The sequence below is a fragment of the Onychomys torridus genome, chromosome 1 (genome assembly GCF_903995425.1).
Source record: "Onychomys torridus chromosome 1, mOncTor1.1, whole genome shotgun sequence".
In the NCBI taxonomy this organism is placed as follows: Eukaryota; Metazoa; Chordata; class Mammalia; order Rodentia; family Cricetidae; genus Onychomys; species Onychomys torridus.
The window spans coordinates 86,001,312-86,028,872 of record NC_050443.1 but is presented as its reverse complement, the minus strand read 5'-3'; the positions used below and the strand labels follow the sequence as shown (position 1 = coordinate 86,028,872).

Genomic DNA, 27,561 nt, shown 5'->3' with positions numbered 1-27,561 from the left:
AGACATATATTCCCATTCCTAAAGGGAGAAACTGAAGGAAGAAGAGGGTCACAGAACTGCCATGGAGAGGCTCCCAATGGTGGCAGGCCACATCACCCCTGCCTTCTCCTAAGTCTAGGGCCCTGAAAAGCCCAGAGGTCACATGTTCCACAGGGTAAAAGCCTGACTGTGAAGAGAAGCATAGTCTACCTGGCCTGAGAAGACTGCTCCAGAGCTACAGACAAACTCTGTGTCATAACCCAAGGACAAGGCCACAGGCATTGAGTTCCCTGAAGAGAACACAGCAAAACATTCTCTTGTGATAGGTGTCAAGGCATTCCAGAGGCATGAAGTCCAGAATGTTGTTGCCAGAGATGCCAAAGGCCTTCGGTGGATTACATCTGGCTCTAGTAACAGGGGGCTTCTTTCATCAGTGACAGTAACACTTTACATGCTCTAAGAAAATCTGAGCAGAAAATGAAAGAATGCCACTCAAAGCAAAGAAGCTTGCTTTACTTGACCCCACCTAATCACACCATCAATAACTCCTAACAACAAACACTAGGGCCTTACAACATCAAAAACACTGCTGTCTCCTGAATGGCCAGGAGTTCTGATGCTGCAGCACTGCTCCCTTAACATCATTTCCTGTCGTACCAGGTTAGCGGGTGATGTACACTGGGCATTCCCAGCCGCTCTTTAATGGGTGAGTTCTAAGAGACTGCTATGAACATTTGTGCTGCATGCAAGCCAGCTCTATGAAGCATATTGGAAGGATTCCTTTGGCTTTCTGGAAGTTCCATTTAAAACCCAGCCCAGCTCCCATCACATGTCCTTGCCGCCCCACCACCAGCCTTTTTTGGCATAGCCCAACCCAGATGCTTCCACTTAAGCACTTACCCAAATACTCAGGTCCTTCTCACCAAACCACAGCCCTTTACAACAAGACCATAATCCAACACCACGTAATAACAACAGGACAGTCACACAGCTCAACACCCTCCTCTATAGGGCACAAAGAGCATCCCACAGCACCTCCAAGTGCCACAAAGCCATACTTCTGGCCTTGCTGTCCCCTCAGTATTGGAAACAGGACAGATATCTCCCTCTCTATTAAGATGCAAGCCACTTAGGACAGACACCACCCTGTGGAGCTGAGCCCAGCCCACAAGGAGGAGTCCAGTCTGGTCAGGAAACCAATGACTGGGATGGCTTATATCCAGACAGCATATCTGACCCTAGACGGAAGACCACCCAAAAGAGGGCTACATTTCCCTTCATTTGGCGACTTAATATCTTCAAATGGCATCTTCACCTTCCTCTGACCATTCACAACTCCAAGTCTGCTCGTGGCACTCTGCCCAGCACCCAAGCTGCTCGTCTCTAATGTAAAGCGTAGTAAAGAGACCACGTGACTGAGGTCGTGGTCCTTAACCCTGTGCCCACTCTGGGTTGTTAGGGTAGATCTAAGAGCAGACTACACAGGCACTGCACCAAGGGAAGGACTCACGGGGGAGCGGGAAGTGAGGATGGAAAGGGTGCCTTGGGAAGAAGTAAGATGGCGAGCCAGCCTTCCATTAATCTGCCCCTTCGTCACGCCATAGAACGAACTGATGCCACACCAAGTGGAGGGAAGAACCACTGTAGCCACGTAGTGAACTTTAGATGGAGATTTCCTTGCTTCCTTCTGAGAGCCTCAGAAAATGCTAGTCTGAGAAGTAAATGTAAATGTAATGGCTGAAATGAAAAAGACCAGAACAACTCAAAACAGTTGCCCTCCTCCAGGCTGGTCCCCATCCCCATGGCTGTACATAATGCATCACAATGATGGCAAATGACTTCCTGCTTGGGCAATTTCCACCTGCCTGTAAACACGGCCTTCTGGGAGTTCACAGGAGGTTTCCTGCCTCCCAGGAGTGAATAGACTTTGTCTGCATTATCTCATTAGTGAGGGATACATTACAATTATCAGCTCTGTTTTGCAAAGTCTGTGACTAGAGACCAGAGAAGAGTGACAGCAGGTAAAGCTGAGGCCAACTTGAGAACAGTCTCACCTCCACTCACCCCCTGAATTTGTAATCCAGGCAACCGCATCTATGAAAGGAGCCTTTGGAAGCCACCTACTCTTCCCAGTAATAGTGTGGGAGGATGCAAAGAGTTAAAAAAAAAAAAAAAATCAGTACCAGGGAGCAGTCTATGGTGATGTTAAGTCTTAGCTGGAATTAGACTGCCTGGGTGAAAACCCCAACTTAGACACTCTGTCCGCTGGAATCCCTGACACTCAAGCTGCAGGAGAGCATCTGTATACCCCTGTGTCTTTTGCATGCTGTCTCCTCAGCCTAAAGACCTCTTTCTCCAGTCTCTAAAAGACATTAAAAATTATTTTTCAATGTTCAAACCATTCTATATTTTCCATGACGGTATTGAAATAATCTCTGCTGAGACCCACAACAGGCACTCACACCTTCATTTAATGTTTCATGTTGCTGTGGAGATACCCAATGGAAGATTGATATCTTCTCTGGCATGGCTAAGAATCTGGCTGGTAATCATGAGAGAAAAAACGGAGCATGTATAGCTCAGCCCTGTCCTTCCTCTCTCCCTAGAGATATCTTAATGAGGGAGGTGGCCTGTCTCTAGAAGAGACTACAATTACATATGCCCATGTTAGAGGTGGACATGTTAATTCTGCAGAGGGATGCATAAGGACCCTATGGGCCACATTCTCTATAAATAACTCCATCAGCTATAAAGCTGATAGCTTAGTCTTCCTCCAACTTCTGGTCCTGTTTTTCAGCTATTGCCAATTTAAGAACTATGAACAATTAGCATATCTCAAATGAAGGCAGGCCACTCAGTGAAGGACAAAGCAACAGTGTCCATAGGACTATTGGTTCCCATGCAATTGGTGACCAATACACCATCTCCAAGGGTAGAAAGAAGCACCCTAGGTAGCTACCAAGTGAGTTACAGCCAACGATGATGTACCTACTTTCCCCATGTGCTCCAACTGGGAGCTCAGCTCCTCAGAAACCTGATGTTGGTGCTGTGATTCATTTTCCCACACAGGGCAATGCAGAAAAGGTGGTCTGGGAGGAAGGTCATCTGGGTTGTGGCTGCTGGACAATGCCTGCCAAAGTGAATTATCCCTCCATGTCTGAAGTTTGGATAAGCCTTGTCAGGTCTGTCAGTGTGAATCAGGTCCTCAACAACATGAACACTCCAGTGGACACTGCAGTGTTGGCAACCCATCCTCCTAAAAGTACTTATCTCCATTCTGTCCTCCACTCCACAACCGACCGCCATGTTAGACAAACCCTTACGCCATTGACAGGTTTCTGTGGGTTACGTATCCCCTCAGACCTTGAACCCAACCTTTAAAAAAAGCATGCTTGCTTTTCTTCTTGACAAGGTAAACACATATTTGCACAAGTACATGCTTACACATTCAAGTCACCTTCAGGGATGACTGCATGGATATGACATCGTTATTTTGACCAATGGGCTGATTCAGAGGAAAGCTTCAAATACAACTTCAGCTGAACACTTTCCCAAAGGTCCATCTCAAAATCCATCCTTGAAGAATACACCAACAAGGGGTGATTGCTAAAGCCAGGTGATGGGTGACAGATTTGGTAGGCCATTCCTTCAATATAATAATAAACTGTAAAAAAGAAAAATCCATCATGTAAGGCTCTGGGATTTTGTGGCAGGTGGGTGTGTAGGGTTAGTATGTTGAATTCTACATTCTCTTCCAGAAAAGGATCTGTGCCTAAATTCCTGGTGACTCATATGGGCTCTGCCCTGAATAAGTTCTAGCATCCAACCCGACTCTCCCTCCCCTCATCATCTCCCAGACAGACAATCAAAGTTGCCTCCTCTGGGCTTCTGACCTCTAGCCACCATCTTCCCTTCAATCCATCCTTTCCAGGAGAGGAGGAGCAGCTCCCCAACCTTCCATAGCTGGCCCCTGACTACTTGCCATGAAAAAAATCCTCATGTTGTAGCATAATGAAAGTCCTCCACCTCCCAGGTGCACTATCACCAAGCTGTGAGCCCAAACACACCAGAATACTTCCTACCCCTGAAAGACATAAAGGTTTTCTTGCCAATGGGCATGTAGCTCTTGCCTAGCATGTACTCAACCTTGGAGTTCAGTCTCCAACACAAGGCATGGTGGTGTATGACTATAATCCCAGTATTTAGGAGTGGAGGCAGGAGGATCAGAAATACTAGATCACCCACTGCAATGCAGTGAGTTTAAGCCTAGTATGGGATATATGAGACCCTGCCCATACACACACACACAAAAAAAATAAAAACCCTACACCGAAAGCCTTTCCTATCCCTATATTTACTTTAAATGCTTTTTCCATCTGTATTTCAAAATCTTACCTAAGGCCTTATGCAAATGCACCAGGGGGCCTTCCTATCACTTACACCTGGTCCTAGTCCCTAGGGATGCTGGATGCCTCCTGTCTTTGCCCCTGCCCCACATGGAATCCACATTAATCATTGGAGCTGTGTACACCGCTTTTAAGAATGACAGTAATTTATGTTTTGATGTATTTGTCCCCATTTCTGAATGGAATGATTTAAGAGCAAGGATTATAGTCTACTCATCTTTCTCTCCTGGGAATCCAGTCAAAGAAGCATGACACAGATGGACACTTAGTAAATGTCTGTGTATCTTGGAGATGGAAAGCAGTTTTTTGTCAGCATTCTGAAATAAGGGTTGGGGGCCGACCATGATGGCCTCTCCGACCTCTAGCTTTTTCTCTTCTGCATGACTTTGAGAGGTGATGGCTACACTACCATTAGGAGAACCCTGCTGTGCTTGGGTCTGGCATGAATGAACGACTGGCAAATGATAGATGCAGCTGTATTCCCAAAGGACCGCCAAGAGCAGAGGATATGGCTTACCCTGCAGATAATAAAGCAGGCATTTCCCCCTCGTTCCATTAGCTTAGAATGCTAAACAGCAAGAAAAAAAAAGCAAGTCTGAAAAAATTGGCATGCTCTCTTTATTAGCTAGGGTGTTTAGGGCCTCATGTATAACTAGAAGCTACAGAAGCTACCTCCTACAAGCCTCCTTAGCTGCCCACAGGGGGTTGAAGCCCCAGAATTTGGCATGCACAAAGCACATATTAATTGAATCACTCAAAAATTGTTTTCTATTTGAAACTTCATCTTAACATTTGTTGAACAACTTGAATCTGACTCAGAGGCTTTCCTTTTGCACTCAAGAAAGAACAGGAGTGCTGTATGGTGGGTACTATGTGTTGGGTGCTGCATGGTTGGTGCTGGGTGCTGCATGGTGGGTGTTGTGTGATAGGTGCTGCATGGTTGGCGCTGTGTGGTGGGTGCTGCATGGTGTGGGCTTACAGCTCTAGAAACTGGGAAGACCAAGACAGAAAGATCACCTGAGCACAAGAGTCTGTGACCAGACTGGACACATAACAAGACCCTGTTTTTAAAAAGATATACATATTAGTGTTGCCATCAGCTTTGGTCAGAAAAAGCTTCTTTTTGCAGTGGACAGGGTGAACTGCAAACTTGTATCTGGTCAAAATGATGAGAATAAGTGATTTCTGAATGCTCTTGGTACCTCTCTATCACCCTGTCCAAGGCTCAGGGTACAATGCAGAAGTGGGGTTAGAAAGAACATAAAAAGCCAGGTGGTGGTGGCCCATGCCTTTAATTCCAACACTGGGGAGGCCAGCCTGGTATATACAGTGAGTTCCAGGACAGTCAGGGCTACACAGAGAAAGCCTGTCCTGAAAAATTGGGGAAAAAAGGAAAAAGAAAGAATAGAAGAGGAAGAGGAAGGAATGGGGTATCTGAAATGATGTCTTCCGGGCATTGCATGGCTTTCACACTCTTGGACTCATAGCAGCTGTGGCCACCTGCACAAGCTTGGCTCTAGCAAGATCCGACATTAAAAGGGGGGAAAGAGATGCAGGATACCCTCCTCCAACACACACACACACACACACACACACACACACACACACACACACTCCACAAAGATATGCCAGCAGTTAATAGTTACTAGGGTAGAGGGGCCCACAAGGCCTTACCCCACTCTAAGGATCTATAGGCAGCTAATGGTTGCTAGGAGAAGGAAGAGACATTTTCTTCAGTGCTGTAGCCAACAGTAAGGTATTCAGCTCCTGTAATTAACATGCTCCTGTAAGCAACCTCAATGAAATTCATGAGGTCACCAAAGAGCAAAAAGATATCACAGATGAATACAGAAATGCTTTATCTGGAAATGCTCTTTGAAACACACCTTTACAAATCAAACTTTCTCCCAACCTGTAACCAAGTTAATAATGTGCTTTCAGATCATTTATAACTATGTTATTATTTTGCTAACATACTGGGGACTCAGCTTGTCCAGAATTAACCTTCTAAGAAAAACTAGGTTTTAGACTCCTGATGTAATCAACTCCTATAAGCAAAGCTAAATGCATAGCTTCCCATTTCTCCTTCATGACCCATTCATGCCCATGACTCAGAACAGTATATGTGTGGTAACTAGGCCTTAAGAACATTCACTAGAAGCAGTGAGGCATTGAAAACAACATGTGTGCCCCTCTCCAACATAGGATCATAGACTGGTAACATCTGATTGTGACTGTGTGCCTTTATGAGTCAAAAGAATCAGAAAAACAATTTCTTCCCTTAAAAGAATCCTGTAAAATACTGATTAAAAACAAAAGTTCCTCATTCCTTCTAGAGACCATAGTTGCTGTGCAGTTCAGTACAGAGGACAGTCTTTGTTCGGGGGGATGGAGGACAGTCTTTGTTCAGGGGATGGAGGACAGTCTTTGTTCGGGGGATCAGAACTCTACAGGACAAACCGGACTCAGCTCAGTCTTGGGTAAAAGACACCAAGGTTAGTTCCTTGTCTTTCAAGCAGCTCTGCCTAGGAGGGAAACTAGATGAGGAGAAGGTATCAGTAGGAATGGAAGAGGGAACAATACAGAGCAATAGGGGATGAATACAATCAAAATACATTATATACATATATGAAAATGTCATAATGAAATCCATTATATATAACCAATAGATACTAATACAAAATAAACAAACATTAGAAGAAAACCAAAGACCAAATCTTTCCAGATTCAGCCTGCAATACTACTCAGGCTCTTGTTTCTGTTAGAGGAAAAGAGGGCTTTCCCACCACGGCCTGGACTTCCTGGGAGCCATGAAGTCACTGCAAAACTCACTACTGCCATACAGCCCCAATGGCAAGTGAAAGCCGAGGCCCTGAGCATTCCCACATGAGTCTGTGGACAAAGTCAGTCAAGCTTGGCTAGGTTAGGTCTGCCTTCTTTGTCAGGATCAGCAGTGAGTGCCTGTGTCCTTTGCCATGACACTCATGCTTGTTTGCTGAGGGTTCTGAAAACACTCTATTATGAGCTTAACTGTACCTCCAAAATGTGTATGGTGAAGTCCTGCCCCCATGTTTTTGTCTCTGTAATATGACTGCTTTTGGAAGTAAGACTACTAAAGAGATAATTACATTACAGTGAGACCTAATCAGATATAACGGGTGTTCTCAGAGGAGGCTAACCAGTAGGCACGAAAGAAAGACCACACAAAGGCACAGCTAGAAGACAGCTGCTACCTATAAACCAAGGAGAGAAAGCCAACAAGAACCAACCCAGAAAACAATGTGATTTCAGACTTTTAGCATTCATAATTGTGAAAAAATAAACTTATCACTTAAAGCCCCTGATTTCTGATACTTGGTTATGGCAGCCTGGGCAAACTCGAACACTCTCCTTTGACCTTGGATACACAGTCAGGGAAGCTCAGTGAAGAAGGATATAGCCTCCCTGGAGCTGGTGGTCCTATCATCCTGATCCAATGGTGTTCCCTCTCTTAGTCTAAGGGGGAGTTCTGCTTCACACTCACACATTAAATATCAAAGTGCAGGCATTTCTTAACATTTATCCATACTCTTTGTAAGTCAGCTCTTAGGTGAATTGCACTTAGGGCCTAAGACCCACCGTGTGATTGGGACAGACTTCAGGTTACAACAAGGAGGAAACTACTAGCCCTGCAGAAATAGCAGTTATCAAGAAACCAAGAGCCCTGGGCCCAGCCCTCTTCTCCTCAAGCCAATGCAAAAGTTCCTGCATATCAGTTGGGCAGGAACAGTTGGAACAGGGCCTGTCCTCTAACCTCAGCAGGACGTCGTCGCAAGATACTTGTCACTTAGATCACTTCTCTGCCAGTGAGCTCTTGGGCGAGACAGTAATTTAGGGACTTTCCCAAGAATAAGGAGCCAGGAATCCCCTACTTGTTCATGTGCTACTGCACACTAAAGAAAGGGCTGTGCTAGCTAGGTTTCTATTGCTGTGATAAACACCACAGCCAAAAGCAACTTGGAGGGAAAAGGCTTGACTCCATCACTGAGAGAAAGCAAGGCAGGAACCTGGAGGCAGGAATAGGCAAGCAGAGACCACGGAGGAGTGCTACTCACTGGCTTGTTCCCCATGGCTTGCTCAGCTACCTTTCTTACACACCCCAGGCCCACCTGCCTGGGGATAGTACCACCCATAGTGGGCCAGGTCCTCCTTTATTAACTAACAATTAAGAAAATGGCCCACAGATATGCCCACAGGCCAATCTGATAGAGGCAATTCCTCAGCCAACATTCCCTCTTCCCAGGTGACTCTAGTTGGTGTAGAGTTGACAAAACTAATCAGCACAAACCTGCTGGAGCAGAACCCTGCATGGGATATACCCTCTCTTGTGGGCCCAGAAGTCTCATTCTTCACAGGGAAGTGAAAAGGTTTGGAGACCTGTTCTCCTTAGCTCTTCTCTCACATAAAACAGCCTTTAGTCCCCACAGAAGATATGCCAACAGTTCCTCAAAGTCAAAGAAAGAAGTGAAAGGTATTGAGACCCCTGTGACTCAATTCAAAAGGGCCACAGCAAGGACAGGCGTACAAATTCTAGGTTCCCATTTACCACTCCACCCTACCCAGAGCCTTTGGAAGTTCCTTTATTACCAAGTAAAGATATAATAAGGATAAGAGGTGCAGTTGAGAAACTCCAACTCCGTCTTTGAGTTGCTCTAACGATGTCACCATAAACTGGAGAGGCAGCTTATGAACAACACAGATTTATCTCTAATAGTCTGAAGATGGGGAGTCCAAGACAAGGGAGTTTTGGTGTCTGGTGAAGATCCACTTCCTGGTTCTAGCTGTGCAGGCACACAGTGTGAGGGACTAGCTTCCTTTCCCAGGACCCTTTTATAATGGACTAATCCCATTCATGAGGGCTCAGCTCCCACATTTAACCACCTCTCAGAGCCCCGCTTCATACTATTACCTTGTGGGTTAGGATTTCAAGAAATTAATATGGATGAGGAGAACATAAATGTTCAGGTCATAGTGAACTTGGATGGACAAGTAATTAAATGCTAGCTCTGCTCAATTTTAGATAATATGCATCAACATCTCGAGTTATTGCATACTGGGGATATTATTATACCTAATTCACACAAGGCTGGACGGTGTGATAAGAAAGAGGGCAGAATAAGTCACTCAAACTCAGTACCTGGCCCAATAGATCATAACACCCTGCCTCACCCCACTCAGGGAGCATATCCTTACTGCATGCACTATTCCAGAAGACAGATTGGGCCAAGAATCTCTGCAGCCTAACTGTTTGAGAGGTTGTCAAATACTTCCAGGCCAGCCCCAACATAAGTGGACACTGAGAGTATCAGAGCTCAAACACAGTACATGTGTTCTGAACGTTATGGTTCTCTAGCAGTACCACAAAACACCAAGACCATGCCTTCCTGAGCTAAAAGTCTCTTAGAGACCACATGTCTACTCTTAGAGATCGCATATCCACTCTTACACAGTCTGGTGCTTTTTGCTCAGCCATTCGCCAGAGACTTATCAGTTAACCCTGCTGTAAGCAGGCCAAGTTTATGATGCTCAGGGGCCACTTGGGGACTGACTTGAGAGAGAAATCAGAACCAGGGGAAAAGATCTGGGAGGTACCCATCGTGGAAGCTAAAGCTGAAGCTGGGCTTTGTAGATTTTGGTGGGGAAAGGGGCCGTGTTCTGATCTCATTCACAGCTAGTTTAGTCTTGACACAGCAGGACCTCTGTCCTGTGCACTGGCATCAAGAGTGCCCATATCGAGTCCAGTGATGACTTTGAGGGAAGACAGCCATGTGGAGACAGCATCCTAGAGAAACCCCATCAATGCTCTCAGTGGATGCCATACTCTGAGGGAGACATCAGTACCAAAGAAGGAATCAGTCCAGGAGTTAGGAAGACTTAGGAAGCCGTGGCACGTAACAGTGATGTCACGGCACACCTTTCTCACACACCTTATGGCTCCTTTCATCAGTGTCAACCCTCATTCAGTTATCATTTCATCTAAAACTGTCTTTCAAATGGAAGTAGCCCTGACTTGAGTGCTGGACCGTGACAGCAGGGCGTCCCTCAACATTTTAAAAGTGCTCCAATTTGGTAGGTAGGACATGGAGGTAGAGATTCTCCCCCCCTCCCCAAGAAGTAGCCTGTTGACATGAGATCTCGAGACATTGTAGCCTAAATATTCCCAAGCCTTCTTGATCTGAACAGCCCTTGTCTTTACGGCCTCCTAGGCTGATCTTCTTGGACTTTGAGGACTGATGGGCTCTGGCTCATCACAGGCTCACACAGAAGACAGAGCAAAGAATAGCCTCTAGGACTAGAGCTGAGTCCCAAGCTGCAGAAGGCAGCTGGATAGAGAATGAGAACCAGGGACAATCCACTCAGTGATAAGGACCAGCTGGCTCTCCAACAAACAGACTCAGAAAGATCCCTGACTTGAATGGACAGCTCCCATCAGCCCACCTGTTCAGAGCCTGAACATGCCGTGCATGGGAACATGTTGTCCTTTCATGCAGGGATCCTAGCACCCACTCCAAACCTCTGCTTGGGCAAGCTGCTCTGGGCAAATACTTAACACATTGTATCAGTCAGTCTTCTCCACCCCCACAGCTTCACCTGGGTTACTGCCCAGGTTGTCCTGACTCTCATCTCTCACTCTGGCCTTCCAGCCCACTCCAGAGCACCACTCTTGCTAAATATCCCAAGGGCCTAAAATGATGGAGTTGTTGCAAGTGATGTGACTAACAATGAAGTAGCTAGAGCTAAGATGCTTTTTGAATACACTGAGATGATCAGGATCATCATACCCTATTCTAACATATTTTCGTGGGAGAGAAATAGAGGAATTTAGGTCAAGATTCAGAAATTATGTATAGTAGTGAGGGACTAATAGTTTCTTTATATCTAACAGCAATGTAGGGACTGGAAAGAGGGCTCCACAGTTAAGAACACTTGTTCTGGGTTAGGGCCTGTGTTTGGCTCCTTGCATCTACATGTGTTCCCTATAACTCCAGTTCTAGGAGATCTGAAGCCCTCTTCTGGGTTTGGTAGGCACCAGGCACACATGTGGTACACATGCACACACTTAGACACACATACACACACACACACACACACACACACACACAGAGAGAGAGAGAGAGAGAGAGAGAGAGAGAGAGAGAGAAAGAAAGAATAATTCTGAAAAAGAAAAGATCATCAATGTGTTACTGTTTTTGAGCTCTCCTAACTAGGACTAGAATATGCTTCATGACAATCTAGCCACATCTACCAAGTTCCTCCGAAGATTAACATGGCCAGGCACATGCTGATTTGACCATCTTCCTGACTTGTCATCATTAAGGGAAAAGAGTCTTCAGTTTAACCAGTTGTTTAATCTGGCCTCTAAATGTGGTGGCAAGGGTCGAAACGACATGAGTTTAGGATCAGGATGACTGAGGATAAGTGTGAAGCTAGTCACACATAAGAAAACCTTGGGAAGGTCACATGTCCTGTAAGAGTCAGTTCCCTAGAGAATCAAGTCTGAGAGGTAGCCAGTGAAGTTTAAGTAAGTACATAATCTCCACTCAATGCCTCAGGCATGGTGGGGGCTTACTAAGTAATAATGGTCCATCTTTGGTGCACTAGTTAACTATGTTGTCTCTTTGGTCAACCTAACCACTGGCTGTTTTCTAAATTACACTCAGGCAGAGGAAGTGACCTCCTCAGCTAGAGGCCCCACTATGCCTGCAGAGAACGGTCTGAAAATTATCTAGTGACTGAAATAATGTGGCAAGAGAGCTTACAAATTATACTCTATCTCTGTTCCTTAAAAGGTGGGAGTTTCCTCAGACCTGGTAAATAAGCTCCTACTCTGAGCCAAGCTCCCTCCCTGCCTTCTAGTCCAGGCTACCATGCCCCACGGGCATCCACACTGCTTAACCACACACAGCACCCTCCATCTTGCCATCCACTACACCCCACCCAAAACCTCAGCCTACTTAAGGCCCACAGCTCTTCCCTGCCTGCTCTTGGGGCTGGAACCTCACTGTGGCCCAGGCTGCATTAAGTCACATTTCTCAGTGCTGTTACTAGGGCCCTCTACAACAACCATTACCTAGAAGTCCAGGACCTCAGGTCACATTGTCCCTTTTCCCTTCTACACCTGTTATACTCTCTTGGATGCTGGCAGGCTAATGCCTCAAACCATATGCCATGGCTCTCCATGTCCTAGAATGTCATGTTTTTACAACTTCACACTGGGCCTCCATGTCTGAAGGAGCATTTAAAACCTAGTTGTGGTAAGGCCAAGGGCAGTATAAGCAGAGAATATACTTGGTACTTAGGTCTTGGGGATCCTGGCTGCAGAGAGTCAGTCTACAAGGCATTTCCTCAGAGGATTTCCACTCTCCTGATCCATTAGCCTGTGACTTGACAGAGAGAAGCTTGATGACTGCCCTTCTCTAGCCTCTTGCCCTTGGTGGACCCTACATTCCTTTCTAGTTGTCTTTGCTCAGAAGCCATCAGACATTCCCAACCCTAGAAGAGATAAGCCCAGTTTATCTTGGTTTAGAATTGAAATCCACCCCCCACCTCCCATCCCACAGCACAGTCCCAGATTCTTGTTTTATGGGACAGAGTCTCCCTCTGTAGTCCAGACTGGCCTAGAACTCACTCCGGAAGCCAAGCTGGTGAGGCAGGAGGCCACTCATGGTGATCCTCCTGCCTCAGCTTCCTGAGTGCTGGGATTACAGGCACAAACCACCATGCCCAGCTTCTTTGTTCCACTTTTAGCAATGGAAGGTTTCCTCCTTATTTCTTGAACCCAGTTTTCTCAATTTTGCCTGCTGTTCTCTTAACTCAGATCATCTGATTTTGTATTCTCTTGTCCCTCACACTGACCCCACTAGCTGCCCAGTAGATACAAGTGTTATTTTACTGATGAACCAGCAGATCAATCCATCATTCCTACTCTTCAAAATCCCAAGTCCATTTTGGTTTATCCCATAATGCCTTTAGCAGACCCTGTCTCTCCTCTTACTTCACCTACTGCTTCCTAATGGATACTCATCAGACAATGTCCTTGCAGAGAGATTCTAACACTTGCTCTAAGATAACTTCTGGGTCTAAAGATAAGCTTGACTTACCCGGAATTTTGTTATTTGTAGTATTGTCTAATGTGACCCAGGTTGGCCTGGAGCAAGTTAAGGTGAGGATAAGTATGAAGTTCTTATCCTCCTGCCTCCACCTCTGGAGTGGTTAGGATTACAGACTTGTGTACCTCAACTACCCCATCTTAGGTAAGGTTGAGGACTGAACCCAGGAATTCTGGTATGCCATGCCAACCCTTTATCCACTAAACTGTATCTCCAGCATTTACCTGGAATTTCTTACATCATTTCGAACTATACCTGCCTCCTCTTTAGTTTCCTTTACCTTCACTACCCAGAGCCCCTAAATCTACCCTAACAGAAGCACAGAATACAGTAACTGCCTCATTCACATGTGTCTCATCACTATGCTTTCTTGTCTTTTCTCACATCTTGCATAACAAGAGCACTAATTTTACATCATTTGGGGCGGTCCCTCCCAGACTTGTCTCAATGTGACATGTCTAGGTAAATTCAAGGAAAGGTCCCCTCTATTTCTTTTCTTTTTTTCTTTTTGAGACAGGGTTTCTCCGTGTAGTTTTGGTGCCTATCCTGGAACTCACTCTGTAGACCAGGCTGGCTCAAACTCTCAGAGATCCACCTGGCTCTGCCGAGTGCTGGGATTAAAGGCATACGCCACCACCACCTGGCTCCCTCTATTTCTATTACTGAAGCCAAGCTAAGCAAATGGGCTTTTCCACCTGAGTAGTGAAGAAACACACAAATCGATTCCAAGAGCCTTAGGACAGTACTTTGCCCAGACCCAGCCACATCTTACTGAGCTGAGCTCCATGTGCTTCCCTTGTCTGGTTTGCTGATGACCAGCCCCCTGAGACTGACCTGCGACAGTCCCCACTGTGCACTTGTCTACTGTACTTGCTGCTCCCCTGCACCATGGCTGTCCTTTCTATGTCACATCTGCTACTTTCCTCTTCAAAGTTCAGGATAAAGAGGGAGACTGCAAAGTCACTTCATGCGCACCGCTCCTTCTGACAAAATGCTTTTCTCAGGCTTCTTGAGAAAGAAAAAATAATGACAATACCATTTACTGACTGCCTACACCGTGCCAAGCACTCTAGCCAGCAACGACTGCACCATCTCATTTAATCTTCACAACAATCAAATGAAGTGGGCCTCTATTACTGTTAAGACAAATGAGAAACTTAAAAACTCAAAAAAGTAAGCAGACTTGCTCAAAGTGGCAGCCTTGAACCTATGTAGCACAGAGTCTTGAATGGAGAACCATTTGATTCAAAGTCACATCCTAGAACTGCCAAGGTCCTTAAGAATGAGGGAGACCAAGCCTTCATGATGGAGAAAACCAGCTGCCTACTATAATGGAATGAGGGGGTGGGGAGAGCAGGAGGAGTCGGTTTCCTCCTTTGCAGAAGCAGGACAATAATCTGCGCCCCAGGCACTGTCTGCACCAGTGAGCTGGCACAATGAAAACCTAAACAGACACACAGGGATGTTGTTGCTGTTACCAGGTAAGCAATGCTGCATCGAATAACCAGATGTCTTGGCGGGGAGCAGGAAGAGCTTATGTAATAAAACCTTTTCATGACACCCAGTCAAGGTCAGGTGTCAGAGCCAAGAACTATTCCTTTGCTCTGGTAAAATGCTGAATGAGCAGAACTTGCCATTTCCTCCCAAAATCACAATTTACCTTCTCTCCTCTAGGCATGCCAATCCACTCTCCCCTTTCTCCCTTCCCCCTTGCTGCGCCTGTCACTCACAGAGTTCAGGGTATAGGATACCTTTGATGCCACACACCCCAGCAGGTCTGAGGCAGTCCCACCATGCGAGGCATGGTGGTGCACTTGTAATCCCAAAGCTAGGAAAGCAGAGACAAAAGGATTTCTGGGGCTTGCTAGCCAGCTAGCCAGGCCTAAGCAGTGCAAGAGACCCAGGAAGAGACAAAGTGCTCGTACTAAAGGTGTGTGCCACTATACCTGACAAGAGAAACAAAGTGGATAGATAGTTCCCAAGGAAAGAAACTCAAGGCTGACCTCTGACCCATACATCCACCTGCACATACATGGCCCCACACGAACACACAGAGAGACAAATTATTCATGGTGCAATATATAAAATTAAATCTAGTACTCGAGAACCTTAAAAAAAATCTGGGGCTGGAGAGATGGCTCAGAGGTTAAGAGCACCGACTGTTCTTCTAGAGGTCCTGAGTTCAATTCGAAGCAACCACATGGAGGCTCACAACCATCTGTAATGAGATCTGGCACCCTCTTCTGTATACATAATAAATAAATAAATCTTAAAAAAAAAAAAAGAGAGAGAGAGAGAGAGAGTCTGTTTTCCAGAGATGGGAGCACTAGATCGCACTATGCACAAAATTCTAAGCTGGAATCCCAGCACAGGGGTGTTTCCCATAAAACTAAATAACACTACCTCTGCTTCATGAGATAAGCCCTCTGTCAAACATATCAAATGGGGAATTCCATTCTAGCTCCTCTGGAGGAGTCTTTTTGTTATGCATGGCTATACCTCAGTTGCCTCCAGGAAGCAGTCCAGTTCTGAGAGATATTCATGGGAAAGCCTCTTTGGTTTAAGGGACAGTCTTCTGTTAGAGGACAGAGCTGCTGGGAGGAGTTGTCCTATACACAGACAAGAAACAGAAGTCTTCTTGGTTTGAGTTGTGATTCTTTCCTGTTTCCTGTCCTTTCTTTCCTTCTAGGGTCCTGTACTACTCTCCTCCACAACACACACACACACACACACACACACACACACACACACACACACACACACACAATCAACTAAGGAGTTGCTTTTATCAGGCAACCCTGTGTCTTTCTACCAAAAGCAGGTTGGAGACATTTGTTAAGAAGGCCTCTTGAGACTAGGTAACAAAGGGGATTCAAGGGGGGAATGCCCAGATCTCCCTGGGAAAGGCAAATAGAAGAGATTTTATGAGTGGACTGAGGGCAGGTAGGGATGGAAACATGAACAATCAGGTTGAGAGCGAAAGTACTAAAAGAGACTGGAAAGAGTGGGCATTTCGGAGTCAGATAGAAACCTGGCACACTCTAGCTAAGAGTCCTAGCAATAGCGAATCCATAGCCTGAACTAGACATCACCTGTGACCAGGCAAGACTTCCAGTGGAGGGACTGGGACACCAACCCAGCCACATAACCTTCAACCTACAGTCTGTCCTGCCTATGAGATATGCTGGGTTAAGTAAGTAAGGGTGACTTAGAGATTGAGGGTATGGCCAACCAATGGCTGGTCTAGCCTAAGACCCATACCACAAGAGTAAGCCTACCCCGACACTGCCTGGAGAGCCAGTACCCACAGGCTGGATGACCCAGAGACCTAGAACAGAACCAAACACAACCAGAGAAAAAAATATCAATGTAATGATGCCTAATGATATTCTGCTATACTCTTAGACTGGTGCCTAGCCCAAATGTCATGAGAGAGGCTTCATCCAGCAACTGATGGAAACAGAAACCGAGACCCTCAGCCAGACATGAGGCTGAAATGGGGGAATCCTGCTGAAGGGAGAGAGGAAGGATTGTAGGAACCAGAGGGGTCAAGGACATCACAAGAAACCCCACAGAATCAACTAACCTGGGCTCATAGGAGCTCAGAGTCTGAATCTACAACCAGGTAGCCTGCATGGATTGATGTAAGCCCTCTGCATATATAGGACAGTTATGAGCTTGCTCTTCTAGTGGGATCCTAACGGTGGGAGCAGGGGCTGTCTCTGACTCTTTGCTGGCTTTCTGGACCCTATTCCTCATACTGGGCCACCTTGCCCAGCCTTAATACAAGGGATGGAGCTTACACTTACTTTTAAAGCAACTTGATATGCCATGTTTTATTGATACCCATAGGAGGCCTGCCCTTTCCTGGACAGAAATGAAGGAAGAACAGATGGGGGTGGCAGACAGGGGTGGGCAGACTGTGGGCAAGGAGAAGGATTGGAAGGAGAGGACGGAGGGAAACTGGCTGGGATTTGAAAAGTATTTAATTAATTAATGTCAAAATCATGATTCAAAAAAAAGGACTTTTGGAGGCAGAAGAGATGACTCAGCAGTCAAGAGCACACACTGCTCTTGCAGAAGACCTAAGTTCGATTCCCAGAACCCATGCCAAGTGCGCTCTCAACCGTCACTCACTCTAGCTCCAGGGGAACCTGACATCTATGACCTCTAAAGGTACTTGCACTCATGTGCATATACCTACATGAATAAACATAATTTAAAAAACAAAAATAAAATACTGAAGTGGAAGGAGATGGTGATGATTTCTTGGGACACTTCATGCAGTCATAGGAGCAGCCCTCCTGCTCAGAGGTCCTTGCCCAGTCTGAGATGCCCAGCTGCATCTGATTGGCACAGTCCATAGTGCACTGTGAAATTATATTTTCATCCTGGAGAGTGAGAGAGGCTTTTTGACCACTCTTGCTAAACACTCTCAGGCAGTCAACAGGGCTCTGAGCATCCCCATGAAGGCAAAGAAATCCCAGGATTTAGATAACTGCCCTTCCTTTGGAGTATTTACCTCTGAGAGGAGACAGTTACACTCAAAGAGGAGCCCAGGGGACTGGAGAGGTGACTCAGAGATTAAGAGCACTGGCTGGTATTCCAAAAGTCCTGAGTTCAATTGCTAGCAACTACATGGTGGCTCACAACCATCTATAATGAGGTCTGGTGTCCTCTCCTGGCATGCAGACAGAACACTGTATACATAATTATTAAGACACACACACACACACTGAGGCAGGTGGATTGGTAGGTCCATACATACCAAGATCCAGCCACAATAGATGATAGATAGATAGATAGATAGATAGATACATACATACATACATACATACATAGAAAGAAAAAGAGGAGCCCCTTGGGAATTCCACAACAGGGGAGAGGCCAAGCATTCCAAAGTCACAAGGCCTAACTAATCTTTGTTAATGGGTTCTCCTCCCACCTTACATCTGCATAAGTCATTCCTAAGCCTTGGGCAACCCAAGTCGGCTGTCTATGACTATCCCTGCTCCATTACCATGGGTGAGCAGGCTCAAGCACATAAGTCTCATTAGGATGACAGGACAAGGAGACAAACTCAACTTCAGAACAAGATGAGGTAGAAACAAGCAAGAAAAAACCAGGACAGCTAGACAAGTTCACCTTCAAAGGAAACTCCCAGCACAGCTGAACTGCTGTTTGGGTTTGCCAGCTATCATATTCCAATTGTGTTGCATACATTAGCCTACCTACCTCTGCCTTAGCAGATGGAAGTGACCTCTGCCTTGAGCTCCACGACAAAGGCAAGACTGTCCTGGGAGGCCAGCAGCTGGGAAACCTGGCTCGTCAAAGAAGTGTAGAAGGGATGGGTGAGAAGGAAGGAATTCTGGCCCCAGAGCCACCGAGTCTCTCACAGATGCTTCCTTCCATCCATCTCTCAATCATCAGAATCCCTGCCCTTCTGAGGGCAGAAAGTCCTTAGGACTGGTTTGCTGTCCCCAGCCAGCTTTCATTTCCAGCACCTTTCTCTCCTTTCATCTATTCATCACTACAACAGCAGCAACATCTTATGGAATGTTCAATGTGTCCCCAAAGTCTGTCTGGGAGAGAAGAGAGTGTTGTGCCCTTAGAATATACATTTTCAGTGAATTGGTAAATTGATTAATCGTTACACTCCCAGAAAAACCTGAATATGCACATAGCAGCATACACAGAAAAGAGTTCTGACACCATAAAAAGCACTTCTCTACCCAATATGCTAGAAGCCAGGAGGCTAGGAAACCTGGATCTGCAACTAAGAATGGGGTGACTTTGGGTACACTACTTTGGGCTTTGCCATCCTCTTCTGGTTTTCAAATGTGTCACCAACCTCTTTCCCTTCTCTCTTCTAAGTTAGAGGTCCTCCATGGTCCAACATCTATTCACAATCACCTCATTCTCTGCCAGTCAGTGTTCAGTATGACTCTCTTCTCTCCCTCAAATCCAACCAGTCATTTTTTGCTCACTTCTCCATTGCTATTGTCATTACCTTGATTCTTCTGTGGTTTCAACATGCCTTTGTAAGTAGTCCCACATCTACTCTGCACAGCCCGGAATCCTCCTGAAGACACACTTGCACAGAGCCTTTTTCATACTACTCATAGCTTTCAAAGTCATCACAGTTCAAAGGGAAAAATTTCAAATGACTTTCACCATGCTGCTAAGTACCTGAGATTCTACGTGTGTGTGTACATATTATCACACGGGTCAAACTTTGAATTCTTTAACTCCAACCTTCAGGGCCTCCCACCATCTTCTCCCTTTCCAAACTCCAGCCTTTCCTCTCCAAATGTCTCCATTGATAGAGAGCCATTTCCACAGAATTGAAACATTTCCTCCTGGAGGGTGCAGGGAGACTCATACAAATCAGGAAGCTAGTGAAACTTACCTAGGGGGACCTGGGAGTCTCGGCTGGGAAAGTTACAGGACGAATAAGATACCCCCACCCCCACCCCCACCCCAGTTATAAAAGCAGTAAATAATTGTTGGAGACAAGAGACTATCTAGTTGTGCTGCCTGCAAGTTGAGCAAGGAGCTCCAGGGGTGCAGCCTTTCTGCATTCTCGCCCACACGAAGGGATGAAGCTGCCCTAAAGTCACCCACACGCCCGTCAATAACTCCTCATAAAATCCATTGGTTCACCAGGCTAGGCTTGGGTGGAATCATTTCATTAGTGTGTCATCAGCATCTTATCTGGGTTGAATAGACATCTGTCCATGTCTCCCCAGGAAAGTCATGCAACACCCCACCACACCCCATATTCTAGCCATTGAGCCATTCTTCCTTGAGCCTGCCCTTCCCGTCTTTTAACTTCTGCTCCCATTCCTTCCCTTCTCTCTCACAAAACAACCTGTTCCTTTCCCCCTTTACAGAAGCAAAACCCGACAGGCAACAGGGGACCCACGCACATGGGAAACTCGCTGATAACTGTTAAGTATTGAGCCTCACACAAAAGCTGGTATATGGCAGCTCAGAGTATGGGCAGAGAGGTGGAGGGAACACAGCAGAGCATTTTCTATTGTAATTCACACACGATACTGGTGGAAAGAGTGAAAGGACTTGAGAGTGAGGGAGTTTCTAGGGTTCTCACACATGTTACAGGGAAGAGACAACAGGTACCTCCAGGAAGAGGAAACTGTCACATCTCGCATAAGGGCTTAGTCAATGTTTGAACACCGCATCTATTCTGTTTGTATTTGCTCTCCTCATATTTTGCATTAAGGGATCCACCAGGAGACTTTTAGCAGAGAAGGACCATGAACAGATTTGTATTTCAGACTCATGGCCAAACAAAAAGCAATGTCCAAAGAATATCATCTAAGAAGCATACATTCCTCAGACAGAGCAGCACAAAAGGATGGGGACAGTCTAGCTCCTCAGTCTGGGGAAACAGTGGAGATGGAGTTAGAAAACAAATTAGCCTAAAAGTTCACAGGGATATTATAGTTTATCTTATCAGAAAGGCAGTCTTATCCTACCTATGTCGACAGGTGTGTTACAGATATGTACAGATGAGTACAAGATTATTATATAACATGGAATTAATAAAAGGCATCAAATGCAATGAATGCTTAGCTCTCATGTGCATACATGTGCACAGGGAGGAAATGAAAGCAAGAATTACCAAGGAGCACCAGACCAATGATGTTAAGGCCCAGAGACATTTTCTGTTTGCAGCAGACAAAGCTCAGAGTCCCAGTGCCTCTGGAAGTCTGAGGCCTTCTGGAGATCTCAGCAGGAAGCTCACCTGGTTGCTTTAGGGGAGGCATCTCCTCCAGTAAGGCTTTTTATCACAAGTATCAGAGATAATAACAGCCCCTGGGGGAAAGCCACTAACAGACTGCCCTTTAAGATTTTATAAAGGAACAGAGCTCACCTCCCCTAGACTCCAAAAATAAACACACACAGGTGCCTTCAAGGACAAACAAAACAAGATACTAGGATAGCAAAGGGCAAAGGAAATGGAACTCCTCCGAGGAAGGAGGAAGCAAGAAGCAAGAAAAATCGTGACTCAGGAAAAGCCAAGTCCAGAGTTTTAGTTTTAGTTTTGGTGCAGTTGTGCACATTGAGGGGTGACTGTGATACCGTACATGGCGGCAGCGGACAATCTGCAGGGCTTAATAAATGTTTAAGAGTGTCGTCTGTTGTCCTCACAGTCATTCTTCCCCTCAGAGTTTTACTAGGAGCTCAACAAGGGGATTTGAAATAGGAACAAATCATGGGCACATTTGCATTTCAGGAGAGAAAAAAAAGACCTTACGGACAAGTACAAATGAGCTGCTGACCATTATCGTCTGAGCAACACACCAATCCTTGCATCCAAAACTGAAGTAGAATTCACTAAGAACTGTTCATTTTCCTAATGTCTAAGTCTGCCAAATCAATATGGTTGGGGCATACTGGGCTGATACCTCCCATTCCTTGGCCCTGGTCCTAAAGACTCAGTATTTCTAGGGACTCTTCTTTCTTCTCACACTTCACTCTCATCACATTGGCCTGAGTTGGTCTGCTGGTCTCCTAACTGGTCTCCCAGCTGTGGTCCTCCAAGCACTACCAAGTCCAGTAGCTTATCCCACCTGGCTGTTACCTAGGGAACTTGGTAAAACTGCCTTGGGCCTACTTAACCAGAATAGTTTAATAACTCCCACAGGCACAGGTTTGTAGATCACTACTTTGATTTCTTGATACAGACAGGAGAGAGATAGGTTAGACGTGCAGGAAGTCAGGCTCTACCCCTGACCCACATTTGAGCATTGGGTGATTCTCAGGCTTGTGTTTGAAGAGTGATGCTCTACAGTGTCACCTGACCACTCACTCCACAAATGTTTACTGGATTTCTGTTAGTCTGGGAGTTGGGAAAGTCAAGGGTCAAGGTCTCTCACTTAGATAAGCTCAGCTGACCACAAGTCAGTCTTTCCTTAACTTACCATTCGTTGAGGCCCATGGCCTCCCACCTGCCTCAGGCGCCTGCTAGGGTATCAGTTTTGTTTGTTATTTTGTTTGTTGTTGCTTTGTCTACAGCTCAGGCCAGGAATCAAGAATGACCAGTAGCCACTTCTTGGAGCCAGACTGAGTTTGCCTTATAAACCTTTCTGTGGCCCAGGTCAGCCCTGATATTTTCCTGTAAGGCACCTCACATAGATTGATTCTTCTTAAAACTAGCCCTGATTTTCCTTATTCTGATGAAAAAAAGTAGAATTTCTGCAACTTTGTTTCAGCCTTCTCCTGCCACTCATACATGTATTGCTTACATTATCCACTTACTCTTAAAATCATAGCACATCTGCCTTAGTTACCACAACACAGACGGTAGCATTGAGCCTGTTTCAACCAGAAGCTATAAACTAAAATTGGCACATCATCAGATATCAAAGTAATACCACTAATAAATTATTTGAGGGCTGGGAGGTGTTGCTCAGTGGTAGAGCATTTGCTTTGCTGGCATTCACAAGGTCCTAAATTAGTTCACCAGTTCCCATCACCACTAACATTAAATAAAATCCCAAATAAAAATAACAGCAAAAGACTTAACAATATTCCACTTTAAAGTCATTTAAATATGAATGGGCTGGTTCTCCCAAAGTGAAGAAAGAAATAATTTCTAATCAGGTAACATTTTCGATATACCAATAGTGATCCAAGACTATACGTTAATTAGGTCTGTGGTTGACTTCCTTCCTGTAGTTGCGCATTTAACTTAACAAAATACACGGTAATCTTATAAACACTCCAATACGTAGTATAATCAAATCAGGACCAAGAGAGATGAAGACAGATAATTAGCCCAAAATATGGAAGAGGAACACTGATCCATATCAAATATCTCAATGCTCTGAAAGGAAGAGTTGAATACCTATTTGAATCTTACTTGAACCTTGAAAGTGCTTGTTTTTAAACATATAAACTTTTCATCGGAAGGAAAACTATGGGTCTGGAGTCGAGATGGAAGGAGGGAGGAGGACCCACTTTTTAAAATGTAAGTATCCTGACATCCCAATCCCGTTCTACAGCGATTCCCTGCCTTGAGCCTTTGGGAATTTAGCAATTAGTGTACACAACTGCTCCTGGCCAAGGCGCTGAGGACCAACGCTCTATAGAACAGAGAGATTAACCTGGATTAACCGTCCTCAACTTCCTCACCACCTTGGGCTTTCCATCTGACGCCACTGCTGCTCTCGTGGGGCACCAAGCTGGTACATAATCGCTCGGAACTATGAGATACCGGTGCACCCCAATAATTATCCCGGGACCACCATAGCACCTGTAGAAGCGCAAGGCTGGTGGCATATTGGGAGCAGAGTGCGGTGGGAAACTCAAGCAAATCCACAGGAGTTATACTCTTCTCCCAGTCTCCCAGGCAAATAAATGGGTCCCCCAAGTCTTGAAAACGTTCGGAGATCTAAAGGCTCATGAACCCCCAAACTACTCATATGTCTCCTATATCTGGGGGCGCTCAGTTCCTGGGATAGCCGTGATCCAGGGCCAAGAGAGCCCACTGACCTGGATGCCTGAGCGCAGCTTCTCTCCCGGAGGCTCAGGTGTGCGGGTCGCTCCCGTGTCCCCCCTCACCTTCCAACATAAGAGCGGAGAACTCAGCGACAGGCCACTAGCCCTGGGACCATCTGCCAACCAACCAGCCGCCCCGCCAGCACCGACCCGGTACGGCGCACACGTGACGGAGGCGGGGCCCCGGAGAGGCTCGTCCCGGAGTGTGGCTTCCCTTAGGACCGCCCCTCTGTCACCCCTCCTCCCTCTCCCGCTGTGGCCCGCTGGGACCCAAGAGCCACAGTTCCAGTTCCACTTGCATGGTCAGCCCCACCCCCAGGCAGCGCTCCGCGTGCGGATCTCAAGCTCCACCCCTCCCATGAGACCACGCCCCTCCCTGCGTCCTGCCCACTGTGTGCACCTCGGACTCTCGCACCCTTCCGGCGCAGGGTGTTCCCTAGGCATTTCTCTTGTGCCCCACCATATTCAGGTCTCCTGAGCTTCTGCAGTCTGTCAGTGTCGCTCCCGGGACGTGGGAAATGACAGCGTGGAAGCAGGATACTTGTGCAGAGAATTGCAGAGAGGAGCACTGAAAACCACACACATACACCCACACACACCACGAGCCGTGTGTGATCCCATTGAGACTGAGGGTGGCCTCAGGGCTGCATCATTCCTTCTTTCAGACTAGACCACCCTCATTTTGGCGGGCTCCGCTTCACCTTAAGATCTGACTGTGCTCAAACCCCCGCAACCTCTCATGACCTCTAGTGGCTGACAACCTACGAAAAGCTCTGGTGTCCTGCCTTGTGAATAACATTTCCTGTGTCCAGCGAGGACAGGTACAAACAAGTAAGCCAAAGAAAACTGTAGCGGTGTCTGCCCATAGGGGCTGGATTTTCAAATCCCAAAGGACTGTGCCCTGGAGACCGAATCCCAGCACCTACTCCCAATGTGCAGGTCTGCATCACAGGTGCTTGCCCTACTGGGGCCTCCAAGGGCCTCCAAGCGGCTCAGTTTAGCTGCTTAAAATCCCCAGGACCTCAGATGACAGCGACACCAGGGACTCTGGCAGGAGTTGCTACTAAACTGGACTTCAGTCGCTTACACTGTGTTGACAAATACTACAGGACATGACTTGTTTTTTTTTGTTTTTTGGGTTTTTTTTTCAAATCCTGGTAGTCTAAAATTACTGGGGTGGCCAGAAGATTGCACGTGTGAACAGAACATAAGCACTCTGGAAAACAGGTGTGTGAGCAGTGCTGGGACCTAGCCAGCAGCAGAGCAAAAGCAAAGCCAGAATTGAAAAGCTGAGGCCCTCGAGACTTGTGTCACAGCAGGACACCCTTTGGTTCTTTCACTTCCTTAAAATAGCAGAGAGGCCTTTGGAGACAGAGCCTGTGCAGTTCACATGAGTTCCGGTTCGTTAGTGGGCAGTTCCAAATCCCACTGGTAACCTAGGGGTGCCCAGTTTCTTGCCCAGGACCCCAGAAAGTGCTAGTATTTTCTCAGAAGTATACAATTATTTTGCAAAATGTTGTATGAAATTGGCTTTCTCAAGCTTATGTGCAGTTTGGGAAGGAGCTTTAAAAATACAAGTGCTTTCCTCCCACTCCAGAGGGACTGATTTAATGGCATTGGAGAGTATAGCCTGAATATCGGAATTCTTAAAGCTCCTCAGGTGATTCTTCTGTGCTACAATATAATAACCATTGATGTGGGTCATGGAGACATCATCAGTCCTCATTTAAATCCAGCCAGACTGGAGCTGAAAAGCAGACATGTGAAGATACTGAAGCACATGTCCCAGGGTCTGCATGCTGTTAGAAAACATAGCAATGAACAGTTTCTTCCTGAAGAACATTTTTTCACCTAAAAGAACCTGTGGGGATTCTGTGTACCAGGGTGAGCAGTTTGGGATAGGTGTAGCCTGCAGAGCTGTCCATTGCAAGCACTTCCCAGATAAAAGTCATACAGCACACTTCAAGCAAACTATTCTCTTGACTTCAAAGGAGCCATGTATATAGTACTCACTCCTTTGATAATGCTCCTGCACCCTTCAATGTGAGTAGGTCACTATCTTTGTCAGTAAGGTAGGTAATGTGACTTTACCCATACATAGAGCAGGTATTGATTCCTGGATTCATGGAGCAGTTACATCTTGTTTATTCATTTATATCTGTCTTATTCTGCAAATGTTTGGGCTCTTGGGGCCACTTCATCAGAACTGTGGGTCATTCCTTCCTGCCAAAGATCTACTCAAATGGTATATGGTGGTGGTGGGGATTTCTCTTCACTGCCTGTGGTCCCAGCCTGGACTTGGCAAAGACAGATAAACAGCTGCAAGCATACAAAGCAAGCCTTCTCATGTGACCAACCTGGAAAGGCAGAGACCTCAGCACATGACACGGGCTGGTACTGCAGTCTCACTTGTGACCTGGACTCAGCCAAGTGGGACACACATGTGGGAAACGCTTTGCAGATGTCCCTCTCAACTACCCTCTGTAATGCCCGGCATGCCTGCTGTGGCAAAGCTGCTTGTCTGCTTCTTGGATTCCATCCAGACTAGTGTATTTACCAAGGGCCTTCGTGTGTTAGGGAATGTTTACAGTAAGCCCAACACAGATAATATTGGAAAGCTTTCATGCTGGGGGTGGGGGGGAAATAGGCAAATATAACCTGATGAGATTATTTGCTTAATCTCAGCTTTATTACATTTAAAGCAAGAAGAAAGAAGCAGGCAGCAGAAAGACAAGAAGAGGCTAGAGTTTTGTCCTTACCCTTGGGCTGGTTTTCTGGAGAAAGCAGACTTTGAAAGACCTACAAGAAAACCTTGTGCAGACATGAGAACTGCCTAAGGGGGCAAACTATTATTTTTTAGGCTGAACTGATGGACATAATGATTAAGGAGAGGTGCACAAAAGTATATAGTTGATACTTCCTTCCTTGGATGATGGAATGACTATGATATTTGCAATCTTTTCCAGCTCTTTCATTTTGTAGTTTCTCTGGCTTAGCAACTATAAAGATTTGTATGTACTACAAAGGTAAAAAGAGAATTAACAATGTTAAAAGGCCTTGTAACTAAAAAGTAACATCCAACTATTAATGCTTTTACTTTGTTACTGTATCCACTTAGCTTAGCAAAGGGCAAGGCTAGAGGAAATAAAAATTAAACATCAACAAGAAATAGTGCTTCCTGAGTGTGATGGTCTCAATGTGAAATGTGCCAAATAGGCTCCTGTGCTTGAATATTTGGTACCCAGCTGGGTGCAGGCCTTGAAGTGAGGCCTAACTCGAGGAGATGAGTTACTATGAGGGTAAGCCTTGAGGTTTCTTAGTGCAGCCCCACTTCTGGTCTGCTCCTTGCTTCTGGATTGCAGATGTAATATGAACAGCTGTCTCATGCCACTGCTACCACCTTTTCACTACTACCACCATAATGGACTATATCCTTTTTTTTTTTTTTTTTTTTTTTTTTTAAATACAAGGTTTCACTCTGTACCCTTGGTTGGCCTGGA

At 45.9% G+C, this 27,561-nt stretch overlaps 1 protein-coding gene across 5 annotated transcripts in view; it reads right to left on the bottom strand.

Moving 5' to 3' along the window:
• Positions 1-24,356, bottom strand: part of Ppfibp2 (PPFIA binding protein 2) — a 163,068-nt gene extending 138,712 nt beyond the window's left edge. For 3 of the 5 annotated variants that reach the window (XM_036188662.1, XM_036188690.1, XM_036188676.1), the window contains exon 1: positions 24,056-24,252. The gene's annotated coding sequence lies outside the window, so the exon portion shown is untranslated. Of the gene's footprint in view, positions 1-24,055 lie in introns of all 5 variants that reach the window. The other 2 variants (XM_036188683.1, XM_036188722.1) reach the window with 2 other exon arrangements.
• Positions 24,357-27,561: the final 3,205 nt, after the last annotated feature.